The sequence below is a fragment of the Triturus cristatus genome, chromosome 4_1, assembly GCF_964204655.1.
Source record: "Triturus cristatus chromosome 4_1, aTriCri1.1, whole genome shotgun sequence".
NCBI lineage: Eukaryota > Metazoa > Chordata > Amphibia > Caudata > Salamandridae > Triturus > Triturus cristatus.
The window spans coordinates 122,441,521-122,460,771 of record NC_140585.1 but is presented as its reverse complement, the minus strand read 5'-3'; the positions used below and the strand labels follow the sequence as shown (position 1 = coordinate 122,460,771).

At 39.1% G+C, this 19,251-nt stretch overlaps 11 non-coding genes across 11 annotated transcripts; all 11 read right to left on the bottom strand.

The window, feature by feature from the left end:
• Nucleotides 1–378: 378 nt before the first annotated feature.
• TRNAK-CUU (transfer RNA lysine (anticodon CUU)) lies at nucleotides 379–451 on the bottom strand. Its single transcript has one exon. It is a non-coding gene; the product is annotated as a tRNA-Lys (tRNA).
• A 1,616-nt stretch (nucleotides 452–2,067) lies between these two features.
• TRNAK-CUU (transfer RNA lysine (anticodon CUU)) lies at nucleotides 2,068–2,140 on the bottom strand. Its single transcript has one exon. It is a non-coding gene; the product is annotated as a tRNA-Lys (tRNA).
• Nucleotides 2,141–2,911: 771 nt separating this feature from the next.
• Nucleotides 2,912–2,984, bottom strand: TRNAK-CUU (transfer RNA lysine (anticodon CUU)). The gene has a single exon. It is a non-coding gene; the product is annotated as a tRNA-Lys (tRNA).
• A 3,303-nt stretch (nucleotides 2,985–6,287) lies between these two features.
• TRNAK-CUU (transfer RNA lysine (anticodon CUU)) lies at nucleotides 6,288–6,360 on the bottom strand. Its single transcript has one exon. It is a non-coding gene; the product is annotated as a tRNA-Lys (tRNA).
• Nucleotides 6,361–7,131: 771 nt separating this feature from the next.
• Nucleotides 7,132–7,204, bottom strand: TRNAK-CUU (transfer RNA lysine (anticodon CUU)). Its single transcript has one exon. It is a non-coding gene; the product is annotated as a tRNA-Lys (tRNA).
• Nucleotides 7,205–9,663: 2,459 nt separating this feature from the next.
• Nucleotides 9,664–9,736, bottom strand: TRNAK-CUU (transfer RNA lysine (anticodon CUU)). Its single transcript has one exon. It is a non-coding gene; the product is annotated as a tRNA-Lys (tRNA).
• A 771-nt stretch (nucleotides 9,737–10,507) lies between these two features.
• Nucleotides 10,508–10,580, bottom strand: TRNAK-CUU (transfer RNA lysine (anticodon CUU)). Its single transcript has one exon. It is a non-coding gene; the product is annotated as a tRNA-Lys (tRNA).
• A 1,616-nt stretch (nucleotides 10,581–12,196) lies between these two features.
• On the bottom strand, nucleotides 12,197–12,269 carry TRNAK-CUU (transfer RNA lysine (anticodon CUU)). Its single transcript has one exon. It is a non-coding gene; the product is annotated as a tRNA-Lys (tRNA).
• Nucleotides 12,270–13,040: 771 nt separating this feature from the next.
• TRNAK-CUU (transfer RNA lysine (anticodon CUU)) lies at nucleotides 13,041–13,113 on the bottom strand. Its single transcript has one exon. It is a non-coding gene; the product is annotated as a tRNA-Lys (tRNA).
• A 3,303-nt stretch (nucleotides 13,114–16,416) lies between these two features.
• Nucleotides 16,417–16,489, bottom strand: TRNAK-CUU (transfer RNA lysine (anticodon CUU)). Its single transcript has one exon. It is a non-coding gene; the product is annotated as a tRNA-Lys (tRNA).
• A 1,616-nt stretch (nucleotides 16,490–18,105) lies between these two features.
• Nucleotides 18,106–18,178, bottom strand: TRNAK-CUU (transfer RNA lysine (anticodon CUU)). Its single transcript has one exon. It is a non-coding gene; the product is annotated as a tRNA-Lys (tRNA).
• Between the last annotated feature and the right edge of the window lie 1,073 nt (nucleotides 18,179–19,251).

Here is a 19,251-nt window from a genome sequence, read left to right as displayed (position 1 = left end):
AAGCGAGCGCTCTACCATTTGAGCTAATTCCCCTGTGTGCTCACTCAGCATCACATTTCAAAAGTAACGTTACTGCTGTCCACACTTTATTTTATGTCTAATTGCCCATAACATGAGTGTTCAGTTCACTCCTAACTGATGCCTTAACTACACCTAGGGGATGTTTTACACTTCAGGTTGGCATGTTTAGTACTTGAATAGGAGTGATATCACTGTATGTTAACCTAGACTCAGGCCCTACCTAATCTTGGAGATACATTTCTCATGAATGAGTAACCAAGGGAGATACAATGTTTAGGAGTTAGTGCATGTCTGATGCAAGATTAATCACCATATTATGAGAGCCAATGCAATCACCCAGCAAAAAATACTCGTTTTCGCCCAACGTGGGGCTCGAACCCACGACCCTGAGATTAAGAGTCTCATGCTCTACCGACTGAGCTAGCCGGGCTCCCACTTAAATATGGTATGCAGACTCATCATTTTTTATTAAGGAAAACCGTTTCTGGATATTCCTCTGCTCTTGTTTTGCAAGGAACTTCACTTTTATACATCCTTCAGAGGAAAGAATGTCAAGTAAAATAAGACGAAATGAAAATGGAAGGTGTGAAATTTTCATTTTGAGATTGCATAAGAAATCAAATTCCTCTCACGTGCTATAGAATACCTAAACACTTTTGATTAAACCACTTTAGTTGTTATAATGACACCAAATTTGAAAGCCATCTGTGACTTTTCTGTTCTTACTCTGCAACAACCATGGCAATTACAAGTTAAAAAGTAAAATGTATGCAAATTTTAGAATGGAGAATGCGGGCATCGATCCCGCTACCTCTCGCATGCTAAGCGAGCGCTCTACCATTTGAGCTAATTCCCCTGTGTGCTCACTCAGCATCACATTTCAAAAGTAACGTTACTGCTGTCCACACTTTATTTTAAGTCTAATTGCCCATAACATGAGTGTTCAGTTCACTCCTAACTGATGCCTTAACTACACCTAGGGGATGTTTTACACTTCAGGTTGGCATGTTTAGTACTTGAATAGGAGTGATATCACTGTATGTTAACCTAGACTCAGGCCCTACCTAATCTTGGAGATACATTTCTCATGAAAGAGTAACCAAGGGAGATACAATTTTTAGGAGTTAGTGCATGTCTAATGCAAGATTAATCACCATATTATGAGAGCCAATGCTATCATCCAGCAAAAAAATACTCGTTTTCGCCCAACGTGGGGCTCAAACCCACGACCCTGAGATTAAGAGTCTCATGCTCTACCGACTGAGCTAGCCGGGCTCCCACTTAAATATGGTATGCAGACTCATCATTTTTTATTAAGGAAAAATGTTTCTGGATATTCCTCTGCTCTTGTTTTGCAAGGAACTTCACTTTTATACATCCTTCAGAGGAAAGAATGTCAAGTAAAATAAGACGAAATGAAAATGGAAGGTGTGAAATTTTCATTTTGAGATTGAATAAGAAATCAAATTCCTCTCACGTGCTATAGAATACCTAAACACTTTTGATTAAACCACTTTAGTTGTTATAATGACACCAAATTTGAAAGCCATCTGTGACTTTTCTGTTCTTACTCTGCAACAACCGTGGCAATTACAAGTTAAAAAGTAAAATGTATGCAAATTTTAGAATGGAGAACGCGGGCATCGATCCCGCTACCTCTCGCATGCTAAGCGAGCGCTCTACCATTTGAGCTATTTCCCCTGTGTGCTCACTCAGCATCACATTTCAAAAGTAACGTTACTGCTGTCCACACTTTATTTTAAGTCTAATTGCCCATAACATGAGTGTTCAGTTCACTCCTAACTGATGCCTTAACTACACCTAGGGGATGTTTTACACTTCAGGTTGGCATGTTTAGTACTTGAATAGGAGTGATATCACTGTATGTTAACCTAGACTCAGGCCCTACCTAATTTTGGAGATACATTTCTCATGAATGAGTAACCAAGGGAGATACAATTTTTAGGAGTTAGTGCATGTCTAATGCAAGATTAATCACCATATTATGAGAGCCAATGCAATCATCCAGCAAAAAATACTCGTTTTCGCCCAACGTGGGGCTCGAACCCACGACCCTGAGATTAAGAGTCTCATGCTCTACCGACTGAGCTAGCCGGGCTCCCACTTAAATATGGTATGCAGACTCATCATTTCTTATTAAGGAAAACCGTTTCTGGATATTCCTCTGCTCTTGTTTTGCAAGGAACTTCACTTTTATACATCCTTCAGAGGAAAGAATGTCAAGTAAAATAAGACGAAATGAAAATGGAAGGTGTGAAATTTTCATTTTGAGATTGCATAAGAAATCAAATTCCTCTCACGTGCTATAGAATACCTAAACACTTTTGATTAAACCACTTTAGTTGTTATAATGACACCAAATTTGAAAGCCATCTGTGACTTTTCTGTTCTTACTCTGCAACAACCATGGCAATTACAAGTTAAAAAGTAAAATGTATGCAAATTATAGAATGGAGAATGCGGGCATCGATCCCGCTACCTCTCGCATGCTAAGCGAGCGCTCTACCATTTGAGCTAATTCCCCTGTGTGCTCACTCAGCATCACATTTCAAAAGTAACGTTACTGCTGTCCACACTTTATTTTAAGTCTAATTGCCCATAACATGAGTGTTCAGTTCACTCCTAACTGATGCCTTAACTACACCTAGGGGATGTTTTACACTTCAGGTTGGCATGTTTAGTACTTGAATAGGAGTGATATCACTGTATGTTAACCTAGACTCAGGCCCTACCTAATCTTGGAGATACATTTCTCATGAATGAGTAACCAAGGGAGATACAATGTTTAGGAGTTAGTGCATGTCTGATGCAAGATTAATCACCATATTATGAGAGCCAATGCAATCACCCAGCAAAAAATACTCGTTTTCGCCCAACGTGGGGCTCGAACCCACGACCCTGAGATTAAGAGTCTCATGCTCTACCGACTGAGCTAGCCGGGCTCCCACTTAAATATGGTATGCAGACTCATCATTTTTTATTAAGGAAAACCGTTTCTGGATATTCCTCTGCTCTTGTTTTGCAAGGAACTTCACTTTTATACATCCTTCAGAGGAAAGAATGTCAAGTAAAATAAGACGAAATGAAAATGGAAGGTGTGAAATTTTCATTTTGAGATTGCATAAGAAATCAAATTCCTCTCACGTGCTATAGAATACCTAAACACTTTTGATTAAACCACTTTAGTTGTTATAAAGACACCAAATTTGAAAGCCATCTGTGACTTTTCTGTTCTTACTCTGCAACAACCATGGCAATTACAAGTTAAAAAGTAAAATGTATGCAAATTTTAGAATGGAGAATGCGGGCATCGATCCCGCTACCTCTCGCATGCTAAGCGAACGCTCTACCATTTGAGCTAATTCCCCTGTGTGCTCACTCAGCATCACATTTCAAAAGTAACGTTACTGCTGTCCACACTTTATTTTAAGTCTAATTGCCCATAACATGAGTGTTCAGTTCACTCCTAACTGATGCCTTAACTACACCTAGGGGATGTTTTACACTTCAGGTTGGCATGTTTAGTACTTGAATAGGAGTGATATCACTGTATGTTAACCTAGACTCAGGCCCTACCTAATCTTGGAGATACATTTCTCATGAAAGAGTAACCAAGGGAGATACAATTTTTAGGAGTTAGTGCATGTCTAATGCAAGATTAATCACCATATTATGAGAGCCAATGCTATCATCCAGCAAAAAATACTCGTTTTCGCCCAACGTGGGGCTCAAACCCACGACCCTGAGATTAAGAGTCTCATGCTCTACCGACTGAGCTAGCCGGGCTCCCACTTAAATATGGTATGCAGACTCATCATTTTTTATTAAGGAAAAATGTTTCTGGATATTCCTCTGCTCTTGTTTTGCAAGGAACTTCACTTTTATACATCCTTCAGAGGAAAGAATGTCAAGTAAAATAAGACGAAATGAAAATGGAAGGTGTGAAATTTTCATTTTGAGATTGAATAAGAAATCAAATTCCTCTCACGTGCTATAGAATACCTAAACACTTTTGATTAAACCACTTTAGTTGTTATAATGACACCAAATTTGAAAGCCATCTGTGACTTTTCTGTTCTTACTCTGCAACAACCGTGGCAATTACAAGTTAAAAAGTAAAATGTATGCAAATTTTAGAATGGAGAACGCGGGCATCGATCCCGCTACCTCTCGCATGCTAAGCGAGCGCTCTACCATTTGAGCTATTTCCCCTGTGTGCTCACTCAGCATCACATTTCAAAAGTAACGTTACTGCTGTCCACACTTTATTTTAAGTCTAATTGCCCATAACATGAGTGTTCAGTTCACTCCTAACTGATGCCTTAACTACACCTAGGGGATGTTTTACACTTCAGGTTGGCATGTTTAGTACTTGAATAGGAGTGATATCACTGTATGTTAACCTAGACTCAGGCCCTACCTAATCTTGGAGATACATTTCTCATGAATGAGTAACCAAGGGAGATACAATTTTTAGGAGTTAGTGCATGTCTAATGCAAGATTAATCACCATATTATGAGAGCCAATGCTATCATCCAGCAAAAAATACTCGTTTTCGCCCAACGTGGGGCTCGAACCCACAACCCTGAGATTAAGAGTCTCATGCTCTACCGACTGAGCTAGCCGGGCTCCCACTTAAATATGGTATGCAGACTCATCATTTTTTATTAAGGAAAACTGTTTCTGGATATTCCTCTGCTCTTGTTTTGCAAGGAACTTCACTTTTATACATCCTTCAGAGGAAAGAATGTCAAGTAAAATAAGACGAAATGAAAATGGAAGGTGTGAAATTTTCATTTTGAGATTGCATAAGAAATCAAATTCCTCTCACGTGCTATAGAATACCTAAACACTTTTGATTAAACCACTTTAGTTGTTATAATGACACCAAATTTGAAAGCCATCTGTGACTTTTCTGTTCTTACTCTGCAACAACCATGGCAATTACAAGTTAAAAAGTAAAATGTATGCAAATTTTAGAATGGAGAATGCGGGCATCGATCCCGCTACCTCTCGCATGCTAAGCGAGCGCTCTACCATTTGAGCTAATTCCCCTGTGTGCTCACTCAGCATCACATTTCAAAAGTAACGTTACTGCTGTCCACACTTTATTTTAAGTCTAATTGCCCATAACATGAGTGTTCAGTTCACTCCTAACTGATGCCTTAACTACACCTAGGGGATGTTTTACACTTCAGGTTGGCATGTTTAGTACTTGAATAGGAGTGATATCACTGTATGTTAACCTAGACTCAGGCCCTACCTAATCTTGGAGATACATTTCTCATGAATGAGTAACCAAGGGAGATACAATTTTTAGGAGTTAGTGCATGTCTAATGCAAGATTAATCACCATATTATGAGAGCCAATGCAATCATCCAGCAAAAAATACTCGTTTTCGCCCAACGTGGGGCTCGAACCCACGACCCTGATATTAAGAGTCTCATGCTCTACCGACTGAGCTAGCCGGGCTCCCACTTAAATATGGTATGCAGACTCATCATTTTTTATTAAGGAAAACCGTTTCTGGATATTCCTCTGCTCTTGTTTTGCAAGGAACTTCACTTTCATACATCCTTCAGAGGAAAGAATGTCAAGTAAAATAAGACGAAATGAAAATGGAAGGTGTGAAATTTTCATTTTGAGATTGCATAAGAAATCAAATTCCTCTCACGTGCTATAGAATACCTAAACACTTTTGATTAAACCACTTTAGTTGTTATAATGACACCAAATTTGAAAGCCATCTGTGACTTTCATGTTCTTACTCTGCAACAACCATGGCAATTACAAGTTAAAAAGTAAAATGTATGCAAATTTTAGAATGGAGAATGCGGGCATCGATCCCGCTACCTCTCGTATGCTAAGCGAGCGCTCTACCATTTGAGCTAATTCCCCTGTGTGCTCACTCAGCATCACATTTCAAAAGTAACGTTACTGCTGTCCACACTGTATTTTAAGTCTAATTGCCCATAACATGAGTGTTCAGTTCACTCCTCACTGATGCCTTAACTACACCTAGGGGATGTTTTACACTTCAGGTTGGCATGTTTAGTACTTGAATAGGAGTGATATCACTGTATGTTAACCTAGACTCAGGCCCTACCTAATCTCGGAGATACATTTCTCATGAATGAGTAACCAAGGGAGATACAATTTTTAGGAGTTAGTGCATGTCTAATGCAAGATTAATCACCATATTATGAGAGCCAATGCTATCATCCAGCAAAAAATACTCGTTTTCGCCCAACGTGGGACTCGAACCCACGACCCTGAGATTAAGAGTCTCATGCTCTACCGACTGAGCTAGCCGGGCTCCCACTTAAATATGGTATGCAGACTCATCATTTTTTATTAAGGAAAACTGTTTCTGGATATTCCTCTGCTCTTGTTTTGCAAGGAACTTCACTTTTATACATCCTTCAGAGGAAAGAATGTCAAGTAAAATAAGACGAAATGAAAATGGAAGGTGTGAAATTTTCATTTTGAGATTGCATAAGAAATCAAATTCCTCTCACGTGCTATAGAATACCTAAACACTTTTGATTAAACCACTTTAGTTGTTATAATGACACATAATTTGAAAGCCATCTGTGACTTTTCTGTTCTTACTCTGCAACAACCATGGCAATTACAAGTTAAAAAGTAAAATGTATGCAAATTTTAGAATGGAGAATGCGGGCATCGATCCCGCTACCTCTCGCATGCTAAGCGAGCGCTCTACCATTTGAGCTAATTCCCCTGTGTGCTCACTCAGCATCACATTTCAAAAGTAACGTTACTGCTGTCCACACTTTATTTTAAGTCTAATTGCCCATAACATGAGTGTTCAGTTCACTCCTAACTGATGCCTTAACTACACCTAGGGGATGTTTTACACTTCAGGTTGGCATGTTTAGTACTTGAATAGGAGTGATATCACTGTATGTTAACCTAGACTCAGGCCCTACCTAATCTTGGAGATACATTTCTCATGAATGAGTAACCAAGGGAGATACAATTTTTAGGAGTTAGTGCATGTCTAATGCAAGATTAATCACCATATTATGAGAGCCAATGCTATCATCCAGCAAAAAATACTCGTTTTCGCCCAACGTGGGGCTCGAACCCACGACCCTGAGATTAAGAGTCTCATGCTCTACCGACTGAGCTAGCCGGGCTCCCACTTAAATATGGTATGCAGACTCATCATTTTTTATTAAGGAAAAATGTTTCTGGATATTCCTCTGCTCTTGTTTTGCAAGGAACTTCACTTTTATACATCCTTCAGAGGAAAGAATGTCAAGTAAAATAAGACGAAATGAAAATGTAAGGTGTGAAATTTTCATTTTGAGATTGAATAAGAAATCAAATTCCTCTCACGTGCTATAGAATACCTAAACACTTTTGATTAAACCACTTTAGTTGTTATAATGACACCAAATTTGAAAGCCATCTGTGACTTTTCTGTTCTTACTCTGCAACAACCGTGGCAATTACAAGTTAAAAAGTAAAATGTATGCAAATTTTAGAATGGAGAACGCGGGCATCGATCCCGCTACCTCTCGCATGCTAAGCGAGCGCTCTACCATTTGAGCTATTTCCCCTGTGTGCTCACTCAGCATCACATTTCAAAAGTAACGTTACTGCTGTCCACACTTTATTTTAAGTCTAATTGCCCATAACATGAGTGTTCAGTTCACTCCTAACTGATGCCTTAACTACACCTAGGGGATGTTTTACACTTCAGGTTGGCATGTTTAGTACTTGAATAGGAGTGATATCACTGTATGTTAACCTAGACTCAGGCCCTACCTAATCTTGGAGATACATTTCTCATGAATGAGTAACCAAGGGAGATACAATTTTTAGGAGTTAGTGCATGTCTAATGCAAGATTAATCACCATATTATGAGAGCCAATGCTATCATCCAGCAAAAAATACTCGTTTTCGCCCAACGTGGGGCTCGAACCCACAACCCTGAGATTAAGAGTCTCATGCTCTACCGACTGAGCTAGCCGGGCTCCCACTTAAATATGGTATGCAGACTCATCATTTTTTATTAAGGAAAACTGTTTCTGGATATTCCTCTGCTCTTGTTTTGCAAGGAACTTCACTTTTATACATCCTTCAGAGGAAAGAATGTCAAGTAAAATAAGACGAAATGAAAATGGAAGGTGTGAAATTTTCATTTTGAGATTGCATAAGAAATCAAATTCCTCTCACGTGCTATAGAATACCTAAACACTTTTGATTAAACCACTTTAGTTGTTATAATGACACCAAATTTGAAAGCCATCTGTGACTTTTCTGTTCTTACTCTGCAACAACCATGGCAATTACAAGTTAAAAAGTAAAATGTATGCAAATTTTAGAATGGAGAATGCGGGCATCGATCCCGCTACCTCTCGCATGCTAAGCGAGCGCTCTACCATTTGAGCTAATTCCCCTGTGTGCTCACTCAGCATCACATTTCAAAAGTAACGTTACTGCTGTCCACACTTTATTTTAAGTCTAATTGCCCATAACATGAGTGTTCAGTTCACTCCTAACTGATGCCTTAACTACACCTAGGGGATGTTTTACACTTCAGGTTGGCATGTTTAGTACTTGAATAGGAGTGATATCACTGTATGTTAACCTAGACTCAGGCCCTACCTAATCTTGGAGATACATTTCTCATGAATGAGTAACCAAGGGAGATACAATTTTTAGGAGTTAGTGCATGTCTAATGCAAGATTAATCACCATATTATGAGAGCCAATGCAATCATCCAGCAAAAAATACTCGTTTTCGCCCAACGTGGGGCTCGAACCCACGACCCTGATATTAAGAGTCTCATGCTCTACCGACTGAGCTAGCCGGGCTCCCACTTAAATATGGTATGCAGACTCATCATTTTTTATTAAGGAAAACCGTTTCTGGATATTCCTCTGCTCTTGTTTTGCAAGGAACTTCACTTTCATACATCCTTCAGAGGAAAGAATGTCAAGTAAAATAAGACGAAATGAAAATGGAAGGTGTGAAATTTTCATTTTGAGATTGCATAAGAAATCAAATTCCTCTCACGTGCTATAGAATACCTAAACACTTTTGATTAAACCACTTTAGTTGTTATAATGACACCAAATTTGAAAGCCATCTGTGACTTTCATGTTCTTACTCTGCAACAACCATGGCAATTACAAGTTAAAAAGTAAAATGTATGCAAATTTTAGAATGGAGAATGCGGGCATCGATCCCGCTACCTCTCGTATGCTAAGCGAGCGCTCTACCATTTGAGCTAATTCCCCTGTGTGCTCACTCAGCATCACATTTCAAAAGTAACGTTACTGCTGTCCACACTTTATTTTAAGTCTAATTGCCCATAACATGAGTGTTCAGTTCACTCCTAACTGATGCCTTAACTACACCTAGGGGATGTTTTACACTTCAGGTTGGCATGTTTAGTACTTGAATAGGAGTGATATCACTGTATATTAACCTAGACTCAGGCCCTACCTAATCTTGGAGATACATTTCTCATGAATGAGTAACCAAGGGAGATACAATTTTTAGGAGTTAGTGCATGTCTAATGCAAGATTAATCACCATATTATGAGAGCCAATGCAATCATCCAGCAAAAAATACTCGTTTTCGCCCAACGTGGGGCTCGAACCCACGACCCTGAGATTAAGAGTCTCATGCTCTACCGACTGAGCTAGCCGGGCTCCCACTTAAATATGGTATGCAGACTCATCATTTCTTATTAAGGAAAACCGTTTCTGGATATTCCTCTGCTCTTGTTTTGCAAGGAACTTCACTTTTATACATCCTTCAGAGGAAAGAATGTCAAGTAAAATAAGACGAAATGAAAATGGAAGGTGTGAAATTTTCATTTTGAGATTGCATAAGAAATCAAATTCCTCTCACGTGCTATAGAATACCTAAACACTTTTGATTAAACCACTTTAGTTGTTATAATGACACCAAATTTGAAAGCCATCTGTGACTTTTCTGTTCTTACTCTGCAACAACCATGGCAATTACAAGTTAAAAAGTAAAATGTATGCAAATTATAGAATGGAGAATGCGGGCATCGATCCCGCTACCTCTCGCATGCTAAGCGAGCGCTCTACCATTTGAGCTAATTCCCCTGTGTGCTCACTCAGCATCACATTTCAAAAGTAACGTTACTGCTGTCCACACTTTATTTTATGTCTAATTGCCCATAACATGAGTGTTCAGTTCACTCCTAACTGATGCCTTAACTACACCTAGGGGATGTTTTACACTTCAGGTTGGCATGTTTAGTACTTGAATAGGAGTGATATCACTGTATGTTAACCTAGACTCAGGCCCTACCTAATCTTGGAGATACATTTCTCATGAATGAGTAACCAAGGGAGATACAATGTTTAGGAGTTAGTGCATGTCTGATGCAAGATTAATCACCATATTATGAGAGCCAATGCAATCACCCAGCAAAAAATACTCGTTTTCGCCCAACGTGGGGCTCGAACCCACGACCCTGAGATTAAGAGTCTCATGCTCTACCGACTGAGCTAGCCGGGCTCCCACTTAAATATGGTATGCAGACTCATCATTTTTTATTAAGGAAAACCGTTTCTGGATATTCCTCTGCTCTTGTTTTGCAAGGAACTTCACTTTTATACATCCTTCAGAGGAAAGAATGTCAAGTAAAATAAGACGAAATGAAAATGGAAGGTGTGAAATTTTCATTTTGAGATTGCATAAGAAATCAAATTCCTCTCACGTGCTATAGAATACCTAAACACTTTTGATTAAACCACTTTAGTTGTTATAATGACACCAAATTTGAAAGCCATCTGTGACTTTTCTGTTCTTACTCTGCAACAACCATGGCAATTACAAGTTAAAAAGTAAAATGTATGCAAATTTTAGAATGGAGAATGCGGGCATCGATCCCGCTACCTCTCGCATGCTAAGCGAGCGCTCTACCATTTGAGCTAATTCCCCTGTGTGCTCACTCAGCATCACATTTCAAAAGTAACGTTACTGCTGTCCACACTTTATTTTAAGTCTAATTGCCCATAACATGAGTGTTCAGTTCACTCCTAACTGATGCCTTAACTACACCTAGGGGATGTTTTACACTTCAGGTTGGCATGTTTAGTACTTGAATAGGAGTGATATCACTGTATGTTAACCTAGACTCAGGCCCTACCTAATCTTGGAGATACATTTCTCATGAAAGAGTAACCAAGGGAGATACAATTTTTAGGAGTTAGTGCATGTCTAATGCAAGATTAATCACCATATTATGAGAGCCAATGCTATCATCCAGCAAAAAAATACTCGTTTTCGCCCAACGTGGGGCTCAAACCCACGACCCTGAGATTAAGAGTCTCATGCTCTACCGACTGAGCTAGCCGGGCTCCCACTTAAATATGGTATGCAGACTCATCATTTTTTATTAAGGAAAAATGTTTCTGGATATTCCTCTGCTCTTGTTTTGCAAGGAACTTCACTTTTATACATCCTTCAGAGGAAAGAATGTCAAGTAAAATAAGACGAAATGAAAATGGAAGGTGTGAAATTTTCATTTTGAGATTGAATAAGAAATCAAATTCCTCTCACGTGCTATAGAATACCTAAACACTTTTGATTAAACCACTTTAGTTGTTATAATGACACCAAATTTGAAAGCCATCTGTGACTTTTCTGTTCTTACTCTGCAACAACCGTGGCAATTACAAGTTAAAAAGTAAAATGTATGCAAATTTTAGAATGGAGAACGCGGGTATCGATCCCGCTACCTCTCGCATGCTAAGCGAGCGCTCTACCATTTGAGCTATTTCCCCTGTGTGCTCACTCAGCATCACATTTCAAAAGTAACGTTACTGCTGTCCACACTTTATTTTAAGTCTAATTGCCCATAACATGAGTGTTCAGTTCACTCCTAACTGATGCCTTAACTACACCTAGGGGATGTTTTACACTTCAGGTTGGCATGTTTAGTACTTGAATAGGAGTGATATCACTGTATGTTAACCTAGACTCAGGCCCTACCTAATCTTGGAGATACATTTCTCATGAATGAGTAACCAAGGGAGATACAATTTTTAGGAGTTAGTGCATGTCTAATGCAAGATTAATCACCATATTATGAGAGCCAATGCAATCATCCAGCAAAAAATACTGGTTTTCGCCCAACGTGGGGCTCGAACCCACGACCCTGAGATTAAGAGTCTCATGCTCTACCGACTGAGCTAGCCGGGCTCCCACTTAAATATGGTATGCAGACTCATCATTTCTTATTAAGGAAAACCGTTTCTGGATATTCCTCTGCTCTTGTTTTGCAAGGAACTTCACTTTTATACATCCTTCAGAGGAAAGAATGTCAAGTAAAATAAGACGAAAGGAAAATGGAAGGTGTGAAATTTTCATTTTGAGATTGCATAAGAAATCAAATTCCTCTCACGTGCTATAGAATACCTAAACACTTTTGATTAAACCACTTTAGTTGTTATAATGACACCAAATTTGAAAGCCATCTGTGACTTTTCTGTTCTTACTCTGCAACAACCATGGCAATTACAAGTTAAAAAGTAAAATGTATGCAAATTATAGAATGGAGAATGCGGGCATCGATCCCGCTACCTCTCGCATGCTAAGCGAGCGCTCTACCATTTGAGCTAATTCCCCTGTGTGCTCACTCAGCATCACATTTCAAAAGTAACGTTACTGCTGTCCACACTTTATTTTAAGTCTAATTGCCCATAACATGAGTGTTCAGTTCACTCCTAACTGATGCCTTAACTACACCTAGGGGATGTTTTACACTTCAGGTTGGCATGTTTAGTACTTGAATAGGAGTGATATCACTGTATGTTAACCTAGACTCAGGCCCTACCTAATCTTGGAGATACATTTCTCATGAATGAGTAACCAAGGGAGATACAATGTTTAGGAGTTAGTGCATGTCTGATGCAAGATTAATCACCATATTATGAGAGCCAATGCAATCACCCAGCAAAAAATACTCGTTTTCGCCCAACGTGGGGCTCGAACCCACGACCCTGAGATTAAGAGTCTCATGCTCTACCGACTGAGCTAGCCGGGCTCCCACTTAAATATGGTATGCAGACTCATCATTTTTTATTAAGGAAAACCGTTTCTGGATATTCCTCTGCTCTTGTTTTGCAAGGAACTTCACTTTTATACATCCTTCAGAGGAAAGAATGTCAAGTAAAATAAGACGAAATGAAAATGGAAGGTGTGAAATTTTCATTTTGAGATTGCATAAGAAATCAAATTCCTCTCACGTGCTATAGAATACCTAAACACTTTTGATTAAACCACTTTAGTTGTTATAATGACACCAAATTTGAAAGCCATCTGTGACTTTTCTGTTCTTACTCTGCAACAACCATGGCAATTACAAGTTAAAAAGTAAAATGTATGCAAATTTTAGAATGGAGAATGCGGGCATCGATCCCGCTACCTCTCGCATGCTAAGCGAGCGCTCTACCATTTGAGCTAATTCCCCTGTGTGCTCACTCAGCATCACATTTCAAAAGTAACGTTACTGCTGTCCACACTTTATTTTAAGTCTAATTGCCCATAACATGAGTGTTCAGTTCACTCCTAACTGATGCCTTAACTACACCTAGGGGATGTTTTACACTTCAGGTTGGCATGTTTAGTACTTGAATAGGAGTGATATCACTGTATGTTAACCTAGACTCAGGCCCTACCTAATCTTGGAGATACATTTCTCATGAAAGAGTAACCAAGGGAGATACAATTTTTAGGAGTTAGTGCATGTCTAATGCAAGATTAATCACCATATTATGAGAGCCAATGCTATCATCCAGCAAAAAATACTCGTTTTCGCCCAACGTGGGGCTCAAACCCACGACCCTGAGATTAAGAGTCTCATGCTCTACCGACTGAGCTAGCCGGGCTCCCACTTAAATATGGTATGCAGACTCATCATTTTTTATTAAGGAAAAATGTTTCTGGATATTCCTCTGCTCTTGTTTTGCAAGGAACTTCACTTTTATACATCCTTCAGAGGAAAGAATGTCAAGTAAAATAAGACGAAATGAAAATGGAAGGTGTGAAATTTTCATTTTGAGATTGAATAAGAAATCAAATTCCTCTCACGTGCTATAGAATACCTAAACACTTTTGATTAAACCACTTTAGTTGTTATAATGACACCAAATTTGAAAGCCATCTGTGACTTTTCTGTTCTTACTCTGCAACAACCGTGGCAATTACAAGTTAAAAAGTAAAATGTATGCAAATTTTAGAATGGAGAACGCGGGCATCGATCCCGCTACCTCTCGCATGCTAAGCGAGCGCTCTACCATTTGAGCTATTTCCCCTGTGTGCTCACTCAGCATCACATTTCAAAAGTAACGTTACTGCTGTCCACACTTTATTTTAAGTCTAATTGCCCATAACATGAGTGTTCAGTTCACTCCTAACTGATGCCTTAACTACACCTAGGGGATGTTTTACACTTCAGGTTGGCATGTTTAGTACTTGAATAGGAGTGATATCACTGTATGTTAACCTAGACTCAGGCCCTACCTAATCTTGGAGATACATTTCTCATGAATGAGTAACCAAGGGAGATACAATTTTTAGGAGTTAGTGCATGTCTAATGCAAGATTAATCACCATATTATGAGAGCCAATGCTATCATCCAGCAAAAAATACTCGTTTTCGCCCAACGTGGGGCTCGAACCCACAACCCTGAGATTAAGAGTCTCATGCTCTACCGACTGAGCTAGCCGGGCTCCCACTTAAATATGGTATGCAGACTCATCATTTTTTATTAAGGAAAACTGTTTCTGGATATTCCTCTGCTCTTGTTTTGCAAGGAACTTCACTTTTATACATCCTTCAGAGGAAAGAATGTCAAGTAAAATAAGACGAAATGAAAATGGAAGGTGTGAAATTTTCATTTTGAGATTGCATAAGAAATCAAATTCCTCTCACGTGCTATAGAATACCTAAACACTTTTGATTAAACCACTTTAGTTGTTATAATGACACCAAATTTGAAAGCCATCTGTGACTTTTCTGTTCTTACTCTGCAACAACCATGGCAATTACAAGTTAAAAAGTAAAATGTATGCAAATTTTAGAATGGAGAATGCGGGCATCGATCCCGCTACCTCTCGCATGCTAAGCGAGCGCTCTACCATTTGAGCTAATTCCCCTGTGTGCTCACTCAGCATCACATTTCAAAAGTAACGTTACTGCTGTCCACACTTTATTTTAAGTCTAATTGCCCATAACATGAGTGTTCAGTTCACTCCTAACTGATGCCTTAACTACACCTAGGGGATGTTTTACACTTCAGGTTGGCATGTTTAGTACTTGAATAGGAGTGATATCACTGTATGTTAACCTAGACTCAGGCCCTACCTAATCTTGGAGATACATTTCTCATGAATGAGTAACCAAGGGAGATACAATTTTTAGGAGTTAGTGCATGTCTAATGCAAGATTAATCACCATATTATGAGAGCCAATGCAATCATCCAGCAAAAAATACTCGTTTTCGCCCAACGTGGGGCTCGAACCCACGACCCTGATATTAAGAGTCTCATGCTCTACCGACTGAGCTAGCCGGGCTCCCACTTAAATATGGTATGCAGACTCATCATTTTTTATTAAGGAAAACCGTTTCTGGATATTCCTCTGCTCTTGTTTTGCAAGGAACTTCACTTTCATACATCCTTCAGAGGAAAGAATGTCAAGTAAAATAAGACGAAATGAAAATGGAAGGTGTGAAATTTTCATTTTGAGATTGCATAAGAAATCAAATTCCTCTCACGTGCTATAGAATACCTAAACACTTTTGATTAAACCACTTTAGTTGTTATAATGACACCAAATTTGAAAGCCATCTGTGACTTTCATGTTCTTACTCTGCAACAACCATGGCAATTACAAGTTAAAAAGTAAAATGTATGCAAATTTTAGAATGGAGAATGCGGGCATCGATCCCGCTACCTCTCGTATGCTAAGCGAGCGCTCTACCATTTGAGCTAATTCCCCTGTGTGCTCACTCAGCATCACATTTCAAAAGTAACGTTACTGCTGTCCACACTGTATTTTAAGTCTAATTGCCCATAACATGAGTGTTCAGTTCACTCCTCACTGATGCCTTAACTACACCTAGGGGATGTTTTACACTTCAGGTTGGCATGTTTAGTACTTGAATAGGAGTGATATCACTGTATGTTAACCTAGACTCAGGCCCTACCTAATCTCGGAGATACATTTCTCATGAATGAGTAACCAAGGGAGATACAATTTTTAGGAGTTAGTGCATGTCTAATGCAAGATTAATCACCATATTATGAGAGCCAATGCTATCATCCAGCAAAAAATACTCGTTTTCGCCCAACGTGGGGCTCGAACCCACGACCCTGAGATTAAGAGTCTCATGCTCTACCGACTGAGCTAGCCGGGCTCCCACTTAAATATGGTATGCAGACTCATCATTTTTTATTAAGGAAAACTGTTTCTGGATATTCCTCTGCTCTTGTTTTGCAAGGAACTTCACTTTTATACATCCTTCAGAGGAAAGAATGTCAAGTAAAATAAGACGAAATGAAAATGGAAGGTGTGAAATTTTCATTTTGAGATTGCATAAGAAATCAAATTCCTCTCACGTGCTATAGAATACCTAAACACTTTTGATTAAACCACTTTAGTTGTTATAATGACACATAATTTGAAAGCCATCTGTGACTTTTCTGTTCTTACTCTGCAACAACCATGGCAATTACAAGTTAAAAAGTAAAATGTATGCAAATTTTAGAATGGAGAATGCGGGCATCGATCCCGCTACCTCTCGCATGCTAAGCGAGCGCTCTACCATTTGAGCTAATTCCCCTGTGTGCTCACTCAGCATCACATTTCAAAAGTAACGTTACTGCTGTCCACACTTTATTTTAAGTCTAATTGCCCATAACATGAGTGTTCAGTTCACTCCTAACTGATGCCTTAACTACACCTAGGGGATGTTTTACACTTCAGGTTGGCATGTTTAGTACTTGAATAGGAGTGATATCACTGTATGTTAACCTAGACTCAGGCCCTACCTAATCTTGGAGATACATTTCTCATGAATGAGTAACCAAGGGAGATACAATTTTTAGGAGTTAGTGCATGTCTAATGCAAGATTAATCACCATATTATGAGAGCCAATGCAATCATCCAGCAAAAAACTACTCGTTTTCGCCCAACGTGAGGCTCGAACCCACGACCCTGAGAATAAGAGTCTCATGCTCTACCGACTGAGCTAGCCGGGCTCCCACTTAAATATGGTATGCAGACTCATCATTTTTTATTAAGGAAAACCGTTTCTGGATATTCCTCTGCTCTTGTTTTGCAAGGAACTTCACTTTTATACATCCTTCAGAGGAAAGAATGTCAAGTAAAATAAGACGAAATGAAAATGGAAGGTGTGAAATTTTCATTTTGAGATTGCATAAGAAATCAAATTCCTCTCACGTGCTATAGAATACCTAAACACTTTTGATTAAACCACTTTAGTTGTTATAATGACACCAAATTTGAAAGCCATCTGTGACTTTTCTGTTCTTACTCTGCAACAACCATGGCAATTACAAGTTAAAAAGTAAAATGTATGCAAATTTTAGAATGGAGAATGCGGGCATCGATCCCGCTACCTCTCGCATGCTAAGCGAGCGCTCTACCATTTGAGCTAATTCCCCTGTGTGCTCACTCAGCATCACATTTCAAAAGTAACGTTACTGCTGTCCACACTTTATTTTAAGTCTAATTGCCCATAACATGAGTGTTCAGTTCACTCCTAACTGATGCCTTAACTACACCTAGGGGATGTTTTACACTTCAGGTTGGCATGTTTAGTACTTGAATAGGAGTGATATCACTGTATGTTAACCTAGACTCAGGCCCTACCTAATCTTGGAGATACATTTCTCATGAATGAGTAACCAAGGGAGATACAATTTTTAGGAGTTAGTGCATGTCTAATGCAAGATTAATCACCATATTATGAGAGCCAATGCTATCATCCAGCAAAAAATACTCGTTTTCGCCCAACGTGGGGATCGAACCCACGACCCTGAGATTAAGAGTCTCATGCTCTACCGACTGAGCTAGCCGGGCTCCCACTTAAATATGGTATGCAGACTCATCATTTTTTATTAAGGAAAAATGTTTCTGGATATTCCTCTGCTCTTGTTTTGCAAGGAACTTCACTTTTATACATCCTTCAGAGGAAAGAATGTCAAGTAAAATAAGACGAAATGAAAATGGAAGGTGTGAAATTTTCATTTTGAGATTGAATAAGAAATCAAATTCCTCTCACGTGCTATAGAATACCTAAACACTTTTGATTAAACCACTTTAGTTGTTATAATGACACCAAATTTGAAAGCCATCTGTGACTTTTCTGTTCTTACTCTGCAACAACCGTGGCAATTACAAGTTAAAAAGTAAAATGTATGCAAATTTTAGAATGGAGAACGCGGGCATCGATCCCGCTACCTCTCGCATGCTAAGCGAGCGCTCTACCATTTGAGCTATTTCCCCTGTGTGCTCACTCAGCATCACATTTCAAAAGTAACGTTACTGCTGTCCACACTTTATTTTAAGTCTAATTGCCCATAACATGAGTGTTCAGTTCACTCCTAACTGATGCCTTAACTACACCTAGGGGATGTTTTACACTTCAGGTTGGCATGTTTAGTACTTGAATAGGAGTGATATCACTGTATGTTAACCTAGACTCAGGCCCTACCTAATCTTGGAGATACATTTCTCATGAATGAGTAACCAAGGGAGATACAATTTTTAGGAGTTAGTGCATGTCTAATGCAAGATTAATCACCATATTATGAGAGCCAATGCTATCATCCAGCAAAAAATACTCGTTTTCACCCAACGTGGGGCTCGAACCCACAACCCTGAGATTAAGAGTCTCATGCTCTACCGACTGAGCTAGCCGGGCTCCCACTTAAATATGGTATGCAGACTCATCATTTTTTATTAAGGAAAACTGTTTCTGGATATTCCTCTGCTCTTGTTTTGCAAGGAACTTCACTTTTATACATCCTTCAGAGGAAAGAATGTCAAGTAAAATAAGACGAAATGAAAATGGAAGGTGTGAAATTTTCATTTTGAGATTGCATAAGAAATCAAATTCCTCTCACGTGCTATAGAATACCTAAACACTTTTG